This window comes from Nyctereutes procyonoides, unplaced genomic scaffold (genome assembly GCF_905146905.1).
Source record: "Nyctereutes procyonoides isolate TBG_1078 unplaced genomic scaffold, NYPRO_anot_genome, whole genome shotgun sequence".
Lineage (NCBI taxonomy): Eukaryota > Metazoa > Chordata > Mammalia > Carnivora > Canidae > Nyctereutes > Nyctereutes procyonoides.
Window position 1 is genome coordinate 6219749 of NW_026575148.1, and position 15969 is coordinate 6235717.

General features: G+C 40.0%; 2 protein-coding genes across 2 annotated transcripts in view; one reads left to right on the top strand and one right to left on the bottom strand.

The window, feature by feature from the left end:
- The window catches only part of KIAA0825 (KIAA0825 ortholog), a 391927-nt gene extending 378895 nt beyond the window's left edge, over positions 1-13032 (bottom strand). The window contains exon 1 of the mRNA XM_055312867.1: positions 12985-13032. The gene's annotated coding sequence lies outside the window, so the exon portion shown is untranslated. The remainder of the gene's footprint in view (positions 1-12984) is intronic.
- Positions 13033-13167: 135 nt separating this feature from the next.
- Positions 13168-15969, top strand: part of SLF1 (SMC5-SMC6 complex localization factor 1) — a 77015-nt gene continuing 74213 nt past the window's right edge. The window contains exon 1 of the mRNA XM_055312904.1: positions 13168-13257. The gene's annotated coding sequence lies outside the window, so the exon portion shown is untranslated. The remainder of the gene's footprint in view (positions 13258-15969) is intronic.

The following is a 15969-nucleotide window of genomic DNA, read 5'->3' on the forward strand; positions in this document are numbered from 1 at the left end:
ACAAGGAAAAGCAAAGTCCCCAAGGCTTCAATGATAAATTCTATGAAATAAAAAAAATGAAATAATACCAACATTTCACAAATTCAGAAAACAAAGGAAAGAAATCTTTCTCATTCTATAATGGTAATATTATCCTAACAGAGACAGATACATAACGAGAAAATAAAACTGCAGACTAAAAACTTTTATTTAAAAAAAGATCTACCCCGAATAGCCAGAGAAATATTGAAAAAGAAAACCAATGCCAGGGGCATCACAATACCGGATTTCAAGCTGTATTACAAAGTTGTTATCATCCAGACAGTGCAGTACTGGCACAAAGAGATAGATCAATGGAACAGAATAGAGAACCTAGAAATGGGCCCTCAACTCTATGGTCAACTAATATTCAACAAAGCAGGAAAGAATACCCACTGGAAAAATTACAGTCTCTTCAATTAATGGTGTTGGGAAAATCAGAGAGCCACATGCATAAAAATGAAACTGGACCATTCTCTTACACCAGACACAAAGATAAACTCAAAATGGTGAAAGATCTAAATGTAAGACAAGAATCCATTAAAGTCCTAGAGGAGAACACAGGCCAACAACCTTTTTGAACTTGGCCACAGCAACTTCTTGCAAGATACATTTATGAAGGAAAGGGAAACAAATGCAAAAATGAACTATTGGGACTTGGTCAAGATAAAAAGCTTCTGTACAGCAAGGGAAACAGTCAACAACACTAAAAGACAACCTACAGAATGGGAGAAGATATTTGCAAATGACCTATCAGATAAAGGGCTAGTATCCAAGATCTATGAAAAACTTGTCAGGCTCAACACCCAAGAAACAAAGAACCCAATCTCTGAAATAGGCAAAAGACATAAACAGAAATTTCTCCAAAGAAGACCTACACATGGCCAACAAGCACATGAGAAAATGCTCCATATCACTTGCCATCAGGGAAATACAAATCCAAACCACAATGAGATACCAACTCACACCAGTAAGAATGGCTAAAATTAACAAGGAAACAATAAACGTTGGTGAGGATGTGGAGAAAGGGGAACCCTCTTGCACTATTGGTGAAAATGCAAGCTGGTGCAGCCACCCTGGAAAACTGTGTGGAGGGTCCTCAAAGAGTTAAAAATAGAGCTACTCTATGAGCCAGCAAAGGCACTACTGGGTGTTCGCCCCAAAGATACTGATATAGTGAAACGCCGGGACACCTGCACCCCACTGTTTGTAGTGGCAATGTTCACAATAGCCAAACTGTGGAAGGAGCCTCGGTGCCCATCGAAAGATGAATATAAAGAAGATGTGGGGGATCCCTGGGTGGCGCAGCAGTTTGGCGCCTGCCTTTGGCCCAGGGCGCGATCCTGGAGACCCAGGATCGAATCCCACATCGGGCTCCCGGTGCATGGAGCCTGCTTCTCCCTCTGCCTGTGTCTCTGCCTCTCTCTCTCTCTCTCTCTGTGACTATCATAAATAAATAAATAAAATTAAAAAAAAATAAAGAAGATGTGGTCTATACACAGAATGGAATATTACTCAGCCATCAGAAAGGACGAATAGCCACCATTTGCTTCAACATAGATGGAACTGGAAGGTATTATGCTGAGTGAAATAAATCAATTGGAGAAGGACAATCATCACATGGTTTCACTCATACAGGGAATATAAAAAATAGTGAAAGGGATTATAAGGGAAAGGAAGGGAACTGAGTGGGAAAAATCAGAAAGGGTCATAAACCATGAGAGATTCCTAACTTTGAGAAACAAACAAAGGGTAGTGAAGGGGAGGCAGGCAGGGGGATTGGGGTAACTGGGTGATGGGCACTGAGGAGGGTGCTTGATGGGATGAGCACTGGGTGTTATATGTTGGCAAATTGAATTTAAATTTAGGGCAGCCCCGGCGGCTCAGCGGTTTAGCGCCGCCTACAGCTCAGGGCATGATCCTAGAGGCCCGGGATCGAGTCCCATGTCAGGCTCCCTGCGTGGAGTCTGCTTCTCCCTCTGCCTGTGTCTCTGCCTCTCTCTCTCTCTCTCCTCTCTGTGTATTCTCATGAATAAATAAATAAAATATTTTTTAAAAAATGAATTTAAATTTAAAAAATGTAAAAAAAACCACAAAATAAAACAAAAAAAGATCTAAAATCGATACCCTAACCCTCAACCTTTGGAAAATAGAAAAAGTAAACTAATTCCAAAGTAGCAGAAGGAAACAATACAGATTAAAATTGAAGTAAACAAAATGAGAAGAGAAAAACAACAGAGAAAAATCAATAAAACGAAAGCTGAGTCTTTGAAAAGGTGAACAAAGTTGACAAACCTATAGCTAAACTGATACCCCATTTTAAAAAGAGAGAAGACTCAAATTATTAAAATTATGGATGAAAGTGAGAACATTACTGACCTTAGAGAAATAAAGAGATTATAAGAGGATACTATAAATAACTGTATATTATTAAATTATATAATCCAGACCTAACAAACTCCTAGAAAGATACCAAGTAATGAAATGACTGAAAATATATTAAAAATTATATATATGTCATAGACCTATAATGAACAGACTGAAATTAATAATCAAAAACCACAAAAAGAAATCCAGGGCCAGGTGGCTCCATTGGTGAATCCTACCACGTATTTAAAGAAGAATTAACACAAATCCTTCACAAATCCTCCTAAAAAATAGAAGAGAGGACACTTCCCAACTCATTTTCCCCGGCCATTATTTCCCTAATACCAAAACCAGATAAAAATATTACAAGAAAACAAAAGTATAAACCAATAGCCCTTATGAATGAAAGGCAAAAATACTCAACAAATAGAACTGAATCCAGCAACATGTGAAAAGAATTATACACCATGACTAAGTAGGATTTATCACAGGAATGTAAAGTTGAATCAATGCAAGAAAATGAATCAATGTAATACATACACTTTATTAATAGATTAAAGAACAAAAACTACATCATGCTCTGAATAGATTCAGAGAAGAATGTGTTGAAATCCGACACCATTTCACGATGAAAAACCCTCAACAAACTAGGAATAGAACCCACAGCTGACCTCATACTTAATGGTAAAAGGCTGAAAGCTTTGCCCTTAACCTCAGGAACAAGACAAGAAGGTCCATTTTTAACTCTTCTATTCAATATTCAACACTGTACTGAAGTTCTAGTCAAGGCAATTAGGTAAGAAAAATAAATAAAAGACATCTAGATTTGAAAGAAAGGAGTAAAACTATCTTCACTTATAGATGATATGATCTCCTATGTTGAAAACTCTAAAGGAATTCTACAACGAAAAATCCAAACTAAGGAGTTAATAAATACCTTCAACAAAGTTTGTAAGATATCAGACCAAAAAATAAAAAACAATTTTATTTTTATGTACTAGCACTGAAGTGAAATGAATTTGAAAAAGAAGTTAGGAAAAATTCCATTTTAGCATAAAAGAATAAAATACTTAGGAAAAATTCCATTTTAGCATAAAAGAATAAAATACTTAGGAAAAACTTAAAAGAGGTGTAAAGGCATTCACTGCAAATTACAAAACCTCCTTCCAGAAAACTGACTTAGACCTAAATAAATGAAAAGTCCATGTCTTATGGGGTGAATGATATATTAATGTTAAAAGTGGCAATACCTCCCAAATTAATGTACAGGTTGGACGCAATCCCTATCAAAATCTTAGCTACTTATTTTGCAGAAATTAACAAACTGATCTTAAAATTTATATGGAAATGCAGGGATCCAGAAATTAGTAAAAAAAAAAATTTTTTTTTTGAAAAAGAAAAAGAAAACTCACATTTCCCATTTTTTCAAGCTTACTACAGAGCTTCAGTAATCAAGACCCTGTGATAGGATAGGCTTAACGAGATCCCTGGGTGGCGCCGCGGTTTAGCGCCTGCCTTTGGCCCAGGGCATGATCCTGGAGACCGGGGATCGAATCCCACATCGGGCTCCCGGTGCATGGAGCCTGCTTCTCCCTCTGCCTATGTCTCTCCCTCTGTGTGTGTGTGTGACTATCATAAATAAATACATTTAAAAAAAAAAAAGAAATAAGCAGGATAGGCTTAACGATAGACATATAATCAATGGAATAGAATTTATAGTACAGTAATAAACCCACACATGTCCAACTGATTTTTTATGAGAATTTCAAGAAAATTCAATAGGGAAAGATAAGTCTTTTTAAGAAATATTGGTCAGACAACGGGATGCCAACATGCAAAGAACTCTCAGACTACTCTATCACAAGATATACAAAAATTAACTCAAAATGGATCAAACACCTAAATATAAGCACTAAAGCATATAAAATTTTCTAAAAAGATAAAAAAATCCTCTTGATCTTAGGTTGGGCAGTGGTTTCTTACATAAAACACTAAAAGCAGAATCAACAAAACAACAGGGTAATGTGGATTTCATAAAATTTAAAAATTTGTGCTTCAAATGACACCATCAATAAATTTTAGGTCTCTTTATTTCACCTAAGATACGAGTTAGGGCACCAGTCATTCTGTGCTATCTGTAATCACTGATTTGCTTACAACTCTCAACCCACTAAACTGAATCTTTTTTTTTTTTTTTAAGGTTTTATTTGTTTGAGAGAGACAGAGAAAGAGTGTGCACCTGAGCATGTGGGTGAGTGGGGGGAGGGAGACAGACAGAAAATCTTTAAGCAGACTCCCCAAGGAGCAGGGAAGAGGAGCTGGATGATCCAATGACCTGACCAGAAGCCCAAGAGTCAGATGCTTCAACAACTGAGCCACCTAGGACCCCTGAAACTGAATCTTCCTAAGATCAGGCTGTGCCTTCTGAATTTTTATATCTTAGTACCTAATTAAGTGGTTGACACAGAGGAAGCACAAAAGTTAAAAGAGAGCACAAAGTGTGATGCACAGATTTTTGACGGAATCCTAGTATACTTTCATAGGGTTCAAAAGTTCAAAACTATTTTCATGATAATAAATCATATACCATTCACTAGGTTGACATTTGTACTAATAGTGCAAAAGCAACGATGCCCAAGCCCAGACTGAAGTCTCCGAACTGTGTTAGTTATATGTTTTCTATCGATGCTCTAATTACTTCCCCTTATGTGCCATAAGATCACAGAAATATATTATCTTACAGTTCTCTAAGTTAGCAGTCTTAAAATGGGTCTCACCAGGCTAAAAGGAAATGGTCAGGAGAGTTGCATTCCTTTCTGGAAGCTCTGAAGAGGATGCATTGTTTCCTTGCATTTTGTAGCTTTTAGAAGCTGCTCTCATTCCTTGGCTCATGGCCCACTTCCTTCATTTTCTATTTAGCTCTGTGGGTTGAGTCCTTTTCATATTGGATTACTCTGAATTCCTCTTCAGCCTCCTTCTTCCACTTTTGAGAAACACTGTGATTACACTGGACCAATTTGGATAATCCAGGATAATCTCACTATTTTAAGGTAAACTGATTAGCAACTTTAATTCCTCTTTGCCCTATAACCTAACATATTCACAGGTCCCAGAAATCAGGATGCAGGCATCTGGGGGGGGGGGGGGGGACATTATCCTGTTTACCACTGTAGTCATATTTTTCTAATATAGAATGGAATAAGAAGAAAAGCCGGGTTTACTTAACAGTGTCTTTGATGAGGCAGTAAAAATTAGTAATGTTATTAACTCAACCTTTGAGTGCACCACACATTTTTTCAAAATTAACCAAATTGAGCTCTCACTTCAAGGAAAACTTTAGACAGCATTTGTTGCCAATGATAAAATTAGAGTTTTCAAAGCAAAAATAAGAATTTAGGAAAATTCACATATTGCCAAATGGACAGTTTCCCAATATTTTTAAAATTTTCCTGATGAGACTGCTGGTAATGTTAACAAATACTATTTTTTGATACATATAATAAAATGTGTTAATATTTGGAAGATCAGCTTACCTCAATGAATCAGTATTTTCCACATAGCCAACGCATTATGTAACAAAATCATGATTGTAAGAGTCAAAGTGCAAGATGGACCAAGGACATTTTAAAGTTACAGATTACAAAAAGTTCACTGACAGGGTTTCAGATATCACATCGCAATTAAACTTAAACACCACTTAGTAAGTTTGGGTATAGGATCAAAGAAAAACATTCACAATTATCTGAAAAGACCACTAAAATACTCCTCTCTTTTCCAACTATATGTCTGTCTGTATGAGGTTGGATTTTGCTTATTTTAACCAAAACATATCACAACAGTCTGAATAGAGAAGCAGATCTGAGAATTCAGTTTTCTTCATTAAGCCAGACTTTAAAGACATTGCAAAAACTAGAAATGATGTCACTCTTCCAGTAAAACTTTCTTTGGGAAAACATAACCATTAAAAAAACAAAAAACAAACAAAAAACTCTATATGTTAACATGTAAGCCTTTATTATTGAATTAACTACTTTTTAAACATTTAGTTTTAATTTAAAATATAAAGAATGGAAGAAAGGGTCCATTTATAAAGAGCCCCAGTCCCAAATTCTTTTGCCAGTCAAATCTGTGATTAGCAGACAGAGCTCCTCCTTTAGGAGGTAAATATCCCACAAGCATTTTTGAGGGCAGTTGTGAATATATGCTGAAAAAGGAAAGAATTGATGTTTTTTGAAATTGTAAAGGAATAAATTATTATGTGTATTATATACCAAACTTGCATTTTAAAAATATTTAGTGAGCTGAAGTCTAAAAACGCAAGGAATATGGATAAAGTATGTCATGACAACAAAGTGCAGAATAATACTGGCTGGTATTAGTAAAAATTAAGACTTCATCAGTAGAATGCTCCTCAAAAAAGGTCGTATCCTCAGTTTACATTAGGTAAACTCCAGATTTACACTGTTGGATTAGATGTGTTCCTCAAAGGGAAAATGGAAAGTGAATTCAGGTGACGTGGCATGGCTGCTAACTGCTAGAAACAACTTCTTCAGCTGTACCACCTCTCTGACACTGAATGGTTAGGAAAGACCTTTCCAGTCAATCTTAGCAAACACATAATGAAAGTGACAGAAAAGGGCGGCCATGGTAACCAACTAGAAAATAGAGTAATTATGTCCCCTAAACAGAGCCAACAAAAAAGTCTTTTCTTGGAAGAATGATAAAAAAAAAAAAAAAAAAAAAAAAGAGAGAGCCCTAAATTTAGATCCTTAGGACCTAACTTTTGGCTCAAGTCACATGTTTCCTGAGCTATCTAGGCAAATTAAACTACCTCTTTAGTCTTCATTTCCTTATGTAGATAAGAAAATCACTCTAAATCTCTTGCTTTAAAATTCGACTGTAATTCACAGTAACACGTTTTATATCCAAATCTTAACATCACATACATCTAAATTAAAAAGGCAGGTTAGTACTCACCAAATTGATGGATTATAATCTGCCATTTGAAAAGCATTGAACTGATTGGTGTTTACAATTGCTTATTAAAAACAACAAAAGTGGGAGGGGTGACCTTCAAAAGTACACTATGATTTTTTTAACCACAGAGGTCTCTTTGGGAGGAAGAAAAATGGATATTCATGTTTGGGCTAATATTCAAACTATGGATATTAACATTACTCAGGTCTTTGGAATTGTATTTATTGGCTACCTGAATTTAGAAATTTAAACAGCATATTGTTTACCCAACGTCAAAAAATCAGTTGCTTAGCTAATGTTTATATTTCCAACTGTTATTTGGAACTTTTTTTTTTTTTTTATGATAGTCACAGAGAGAGAGAGAGAGGCAGAGACACAGGCAGAGGGAGAAGCAGGCTCCATGCACCAGGAGCCCGACGTGGGACTCGATCCCAGGTCTCCAGGATCGCGCCCTGGGCCAAAGGCAGGCGCCAAACCGCTGCGCCACCCAGGGATCCCTATTTGGAACTTTTGATTCCTTAACTGTTCTCTGGCTAACAAAACTGTACTATAAAATATAAGAAGTTGTTCATCTAAGAACATATACCTTAAATGTTAATAATGTCACTATCTGGCAAGGATTGTACTTTTCTTAGAGGTTGGGGCATGCTGTCAGTCAAGAGTTGAAATTTAAACACACTTGTAAATTACAGCATGTGACAACTATCAATTATTTTTACCAATAGCTAACATATTTAACACTGTGGCAACGTGAGATTCCTCTAACAGATGACTTTGGAACACATATCCCCCAATGGGCTTTTAAAGCCTTCTTAGACAGCAGTTTGACATTCTTCTCCACTCTTTCTTCCCCTCTCCCTTTCTCCTTTCCTTCTCTCCTTCCCAGGTTGCCTGACTTGCAGTGAGTGAGGCCTGAAGGCGCTTCCCTCTTACTCTTGCTCCCTCTCCTTTATCCTTCTCAGGCCTTTTCTCCAATAAACTCTAGCACATCTACTCTCCTCTTAGCATCTGCTTCTCTGGGAATTTGAACAAAGAAACTGAGTGCTTGCTTATAAGTCCAGCCACCATCTATGCATCACTATTTAATCTTTACACAAGGCTTATGAACACATTACTATTTCCATTTTACAAATAAGGAAACAAACATTAAGAGCAGAAAAGTCACTTTCCCAGAGTCACACAACTAGAGACAGGCATGCGATTTGAACTGTTTGGCTTCACAAGAGCCCCGGACCTTATTTTATTAAATAGGCTCCACACTGGGTGTGGAGCCCAATTCAGGGCTTACACTCAATGACCCCAAGATCAAGTCCTGAGCTGAGATCAAGAGTCAGATGCTTAATTCACAGAGCCATCCAGGTGCCCCCCATCGCAGTTATTGGAAAGCAATTAGATTACATTAAGCCTCAGCAAAACTAGACAAATCCCTAGTAACATTTTTCCTGATGCCTATGTGCTTTCACACACTATTACACTTCATCCTAACAAATTTATAAAGCTGATATGCCACTTGACAGATGAACAAATTGGGGCTCAAAGAATGTAATTAACTCCTTCCAGATCATATGTAAGCTCATGACTTTGAGCTCAATACCAGGTTTTCTTTGAATTCAGCTGCTTTACATTATACTGCTTTGTCTAATTAATCAAAATGACAATGTCTTTTGTCCGTTTAGTTTTAGCTAATTTTCTTGAGAATACTGAGCAAAGAATCCACCAAATGATCTAAAGAGCTATATATGTTTCATATACATATACAGTATAGATACTCCGCTAGCAACTTAAATTATTTCCTGACCACCTATCTCAGCTACTTGTACTTTAACCAAAGTTTACAGGAAACTAGTTTCAAAAACCTATCTCCAATAACATACCAGTGGTTGAGGCTGGGAGGCAGTGTTCTCTTCACACCTGACTCAACTGCAATCTTTTGAGTGCATTTTCCTGAACCAGAGTCACACCTGATGAAGGGAGTCAGAAATTTGCTGAATCACTTCTAATGATTAACCCCTGGTTGTTTTCCAGCCTCTAAAAGGGCACAGCCTAGCACATGACCTAGTTATGCACAGTAGGTCAGTCAGAGCCGGATGTCAAAGTAACTCAGTAGTGTATTCGAATATTGGAAGGTGGGTGATATGGGAGTATTTTGGTGTTGTTTTTGCTGTTTGTTGTTTTTCTGCAGGTGGAGCATGTGGTAGATTTTTCAGAAAGGGCAATACTAGGGATCTGGGCGCAAGCAGGTCAGGAAGAGAAGACCCAAGAATAACACCATCATGGAGGTCCTGGAGCCAGTTGTGGGAGGAGAGAGCTAAGGGGCCCCTACCCGATCCACAGGGTGACTTTAGATGGGAAAACTGAGGCCCACAGAGGGCCAGGTGCTTGATTAGAGTCACAGGGAGGGGCAAGGGCCATGGAGACAAGAGGTAGAAGACTCCACAGCCTAAGAGAATGCCCCCCCCCCCCAAGCCAGAGCCTCCAATGCCATGCCAGTGAGGTGTAGGGACTAACTGGCAGGTGCTGGGCTGTGGCTGGAGTAGAATCATGGGCAATTTTTCATTTCTTTTTCATCTTAGCTTTGTATAGTCTCATTTTTAACCTATAACACCTGGGAGTTAGATTAACTGATCTATAAGGTCCTTTCCGGCTATAAAATCCTAACTTTAGCAAACTTCTAAGTATTAATCTGAATATTTGAGAAATGATCCTCCGAGAAATCTATTTCCCTGAGTATACACCTAGTTAGTAGATGAGCCAGGATTAAAATCCAATTGGAGGCAGTATAGCAAAGTGGTTATGATAATGGGTCTGAAGCGAGCCATCACAACTCTGGCACTTAAGGACTATGGTAACATAGGACAATTTACAAAGCTCATCTTGGCTTCAGTTTTCTCATCTGTAAAATAAGGATAATAATACTTACCCTATAATTCTGTGAGAGTAAATGTAACACTGCATGGCAAAGAGTAAGCCATGGCAAAGACTAAGATAAATACTAGGTATTCTATTATCTCCTATCTCATTATCCAGTCTTCTTTGCAGGTGACCACACAGACTTTATGGATGAATGTGGAATGGACATTAAATTTTGCCATTAAAGTGAATAACAGTAAGTATACATTTATATGGTAAGATGCTTTATAAAAACGCATGTACAAATACTTCTCTACGGATAAATAACATTTTAAGAAGGAATCAGTCTTTCAATAAATGTTTATTGAGCCTCTACTATATGCCAGATACAGACACAGTGCTAAATGCTGGGTATGAGATAATGAACAAAAGAGATACAATCTCAATCTTCATAAGCACTGAAATTTGATTGAAAACAATATCCCTGTGAGATCTACCTGTGGGATATGCAAAGCAAATTATATTTGACATGATGGTGACAAATGTAAAAAAAATGCACATTAGTATGAGACTAACTGTACATCTATATCTGTTTCTATACAAGATATTTTTTATAATTAAGTTCTATGTTATTTATAATGGTCACTTCAATGAGATTCTTAATTCTCTGACAATTACGGAAATTAGGCTATTTCTATTTCTCTACATAAAGTAGAACACTGGAATAGATATGTTTAATTAAGGATACTCCCTTAAAATGTGCGATAAGCACCATCTGTCTGAGGGTTACATGAATGAAATATTACTGTTTTGCTAATAACCAGTAAATAACAATTCCTTAGAGGGCATCATGAAGTTCATTTTTAGTAAGTTTGTGCTCATTCACTCATTTCTTTTTCCTCCATACACATCATAAGCATGTGTATGTGTGCTCGCATGCGTGCAAAGCTGACTAAAGAGACGTCGGTATTCTGGACTTAAGAGTCACCTATATACTGATGGACTTGAGATTATTTATATTTGAGTGAGGATGATAAAATTGGCCAAGAATCAATCTAGAAAAGAAACTGAATTATTCGTATGTCAAAGTTACTCTATGGTGATGCCTTGAATACTTAACAGATTCCTTAATGCTAGATACATTGACCTAAGGAATCCCCTAATCCATTAACACATCCCTAAAAATCTCTTTAAAGTCAGGTTTGCTATCATTTGACTTTGAATGTGACCTATTACCTAGCCAAGCTTAGCTGAGTAAAAAGAATAATTCATGTTGGGGTTAGTTAGGAGTATAAAGCACAGTAAAAAGGGCGAAAGTTTGGAGTCCAGTCAACTGTGTTCAAATCTCAATTGTCATTTAATTAAATAATTTGTGAAGAGGTCTTTCAGTCTCAGTCACAATGTCTTTGAGTCTCAGCATAAAATATTTACAAACTAGGAGTAATAGGATTTTTCTTGTAGGACAGTAGTAACTTTAATATAAAAGTGCCTGGCAAACTGTATCTATTTGCTATTTGTGGTATGAGTGGTTGGCTGTATTAACATGAACACAAATCGAGAGCAAGAATACAAAAAAAAAAAGACCCACAAAACCCTGCCTCTCTAAAAAGCTAGCTGCAATACTGAAACAGGCAACTTCCCTTAAGTTACTTAGAGTCCTTTCAACTGGAGAAATAACAAAAGATCAAATAAATCTGATTAGAATATCCATGTGCTGTCCTAAATATGGTTGCATTGATCAAGGGGAACAAGGAAATTTGGCTGGTGCATCAGGGGCTTTCAACTGAACACATTCCATTTTCTTTTATGGTAGAGTAATTCTGAGAACTCTTTTGGGGGGAACTGGATGTTTCGGGGATCAAAATTAGCTGCCTTTTAGGGGGAAGAGTGATTTAAATACAAGGTGGTGAGGGAGACTGCACCTTACTACTTAACCGAGGAAACTGCATTACACAAGAGAGAAGTAGCCATGGTTCCCTACATCACAGTGTTCAAATCTTCAGTGGAAGGAACACCTTTTTTCTCACGTCATCCGTCCGGAGGAAGTAATTTATCTCTTTAAAACTATTGTGGTTACCTCTGACCTCTCAAATTCTCCTGAATCCTTCATTATGTAGGAAACCTAGAGCAGAGGATGAGCACCCGTCCTGAAAGCACATCTACTTCTGGGAGCTCAGGCTTCCAAAAGCTACAACGTGGATGGCAAGCCCCCCTCAGCCCGTGGTGGTCAGGGAAACAAAGCCCCCTTCTTACCCAATTCAAACAGCGGCGGAAACGTTTAATTTCTAAACCTGAACGACGCCCTCACCCCCACGTCTAAAACGTTAAGAGGTGCAACCTCGGGCAGTGGAAACGGTACCCAGGACAAGGATGGGAAAGTAGCTCTCGGGAATCAAGGGGGGACTCAGTCCTGCCAATAGGACGGTAACGACCCTCCTTGAATGTTGGGGGGGGGGGCGGGGGGAAAGTTCGGTGCTACAAGCCGCGGTATATATACATCGTCTTCGGCCTCGCTTGCAGACCCGAGGTCGAGCTCCGAGTTGGGGAGCGATCCTGCGGGGGGAGGAGGAGATAAGCCAGGATCCCAGGGCCTTTTGCAGCAGCAGCAGCAGCAGCAGCAGTCAAGCGCCCCAGGGCTCGATGCAGACTCCTCCCGCTCACTTCTGGGTCCCGCCAAGATGCTACATGGCGCCCCGACCGGCCAGAAACATCAAGCCCAGGAGGCAACGTTGAAATAAAAAAAAATAAAAAATAAATTAAAAAATCGCTTACCGGTGTCCCACGTCTGGCGCCGAAGTAGCAGGAGCCCGGGCCCTCCCGCCACAGCGCAGCCAGGCACCCGCTCAGACCACCCTGACGACGGCTCGGGAGCGTCACTGACAACCACCCGGAAGTGCTACCTCCGCTACCGGGGCAGCCTAGCGCGCGGCGGGAAATTATTTCCCGGAGCCCGGATTAGTGAGGCGGCGACCGCTGCGGCGGCAGTCATCTCCCCGGTCCCCACGGCCACCCGAGGGAAGCAGCCCAGGCTCGCCGGCAGGGAAGGTAAAGGGCCGCAGCTCGGAAGATGCAGTGTCCCCTGGCGCCCTGGGGACGTCGCTCCCCGCCCCCTCCACCCCGTGCCCCCAAAGTTTCTGCGGCTCCCGGCTGTGAGGTTGGGAGGGGGCCGGGGTTGAGCGCCCGCGGTGCCCGCTGCTCCTGCGTCCTTCCGCGGCCACCGGCCGGGCCCCGCCGAGCTGTGCGGCCGCAGCCCCCGCCCCGCTGCGCCCTGGCCGCCGCCGGCACCGCCGCCGAGCGCGTCTGCAGCGCGGGCTGCGGCGGCTGCCCCCGCCTCCCGTTGGCGCAGCTCGGCGGCTCGGTCCCCCGCCAGGAAGGCGCTAGGCCGCCCGCGTCTCCCGTTTCCATAGAACCCGCTGGGACGCCTCTCGCGGGAGTCTCTTGGCTGCTTGACATGATGGAGAGTCGCTGCAGGTGGCCTGGATTCCCCCCCCCACACACACACACACCCCCGCCGCAGGCCCACCTACCAGTGACGGGGGGAAATGGGGTCAGTCTTGTCTCCCCGGTAGCACTTGTTAACAGACCCGAGCGGTCCGGATCCCTGCTCTGCGGCGGCTGCGTGCCTTTAAACCTACACACACACACTCTTCCCCTAAAAGGATGGACGCGCCCGGGGGTTGCACTGTCTCAGCTGCCTGAAGGCTGGGAACGAGCCTAGAGGATTATCCTGAGATCTCTTCCACTTCCAAAGTCTCTGGTTAATACTGAAAAAACAGAATTGATTTGTCACGGATGCTCCCTATCAGGATTTGACCTCGAAATTAGATGGAGCTTGTTTTTGGAAGCGACAAGTCCCCCCCCCTTTTTTTAGGGTTCTATCCCCCCACTCCTTGTTTTTTTTTCCTTTTTCCTTCCCCGTTGAGACCTTAGGAATGAAGATTTAAATTGACGGTGTACGGATGACGGAGTGCCTTGTGAACTTTTCGGTTTCTGTGGTTAAGTTATGCCTCAGTTCCTAGAAGTATGTGACGATGTGCAAGACGTTCCCGTTTCAGGGACGTTTTGCTTGTATCGCAGGTGTTCAGCACATACATTGAATGCCAGCGGTGGGTTTTTATATAAGGGGGTTAATCTGATTATGTCCAACTTAAAAGGGTTATTCTTAATTTAAATGGACTTGAATTAAATTCTTAATTTAAATGGACTTTAAATACTTGAATGTGGATGTTCTTGTGAAGACAGTTAGCCTTCGATAAATACAAATCCGCCCCTTTTTATATCTGTTTTCTAAATCCAGATCTCCCCCCCCCTTACTGACTTAGGTTCAGTTGGAGGATTGACTGTTTTCCTGCTTCCTTAAAGCAGAAAGCATAAGTCAGGTGAAAGCCTTTGAAACAGTGGAGAAATGTGGTTACCTTTCATAATCGAAATTCAAACGTTTTGTGATTTGAAATGAGTATCCACAGTTTTCACTAATGTCCAAAAGCAGTTGGGTTCTTTGGAAAACCAATCGTGTGACATTATTAATCAGACAGTGTTTTTCTGATTCATTATTCTAAGATAGGCTTTTCACTGCTTAAACAATTTTCAAAATGAACTGTTGCATGTAGACTGAATAATAAAACCTGAAGAAGGTGAGGAACCTGTTTCTCAGTAATACAACTATAATGGAATATTATGTAACCCTTGTAATCGACTCTCCATAAATATGCTAATGGAAGTGGTATGCTGCCCAATTTCTAACTTTCTAAGGACGTCTTACTGCCTAAAAGTAAAATATTCCTGAAACTTTTAAGTTGACTTAGTTTTTACTTTCTTTATATCGAAATTATATTTATGTATGCTGTTTTGTTTATTCTCGGTGAGGCTCATATGAATTAGTCTGGTGATTAATTCATACACAATCCATTTGGAGAGGAAAATGATGAAAATTTCCTTTTCCGTAAGGAAAACAAAATGGCACTCTTTAGTTTGTTCTTAAAAATGTTTTGAAATTTTAGACCTTGGTCTTATTTTTATAATTGTGCTTAAATATTTTCAGTAATACTCATCGTCTAGATATTTATCTCCTCAGCCTCCTAGTAGATTTCCTTTATAGCAGTGTATTTTTTTCTTGCTAAAAGGAGATTACTTTGTAAAATTATAATGTGGTTAAAAGTATTAGACTAAATTCTGAAATCTTTTTTTTTTAAAGGTTGTTTTTTTTTTTTTTTTTTTTTTTTTTAAATTTATGATAGTCACAGAGAGAGAGGGAGAGGCAGAGACACAGGCAGAGGGAGAAGCAGGCTCCATGCACCGGGAGCCCGACGTGGGATTCGATCCCGGGTCTCCAGGATCGCGCCCTGGGCCAAAGGCAGGCGCCAAACCGCTGCGCCACCCAGGGATCCCCTAAATTCTGAAATCTAAGTCAAAGTGGTATCGTAGAAAAGGCATATAACTTTTGCAGAAACAGGCAGATCTTTGCACTGAACCTTGATTTGGCCATTTTGCCAGCTGTGTATCCACGAGCTAGTTTCTTAAATGCTAAGATTCCCCAGTATCCTCATCTGTGTAGGAAGGGTAAACAACACTTACATTGTCCATGAGGAAATGAACTAACATGCAGTGGGTAGACCATAATAAGTCCTCAGTAAAAGTGAACTCCTGCTTGTTCACCTTACATGCCATGCTCCTACTAAGTAATTAAAGCAGGTTTGACTTTCATCCCCTATAGCTAACCAGCATAGACTGTCCATTCTTTGTTCCCTGAGTATTGTC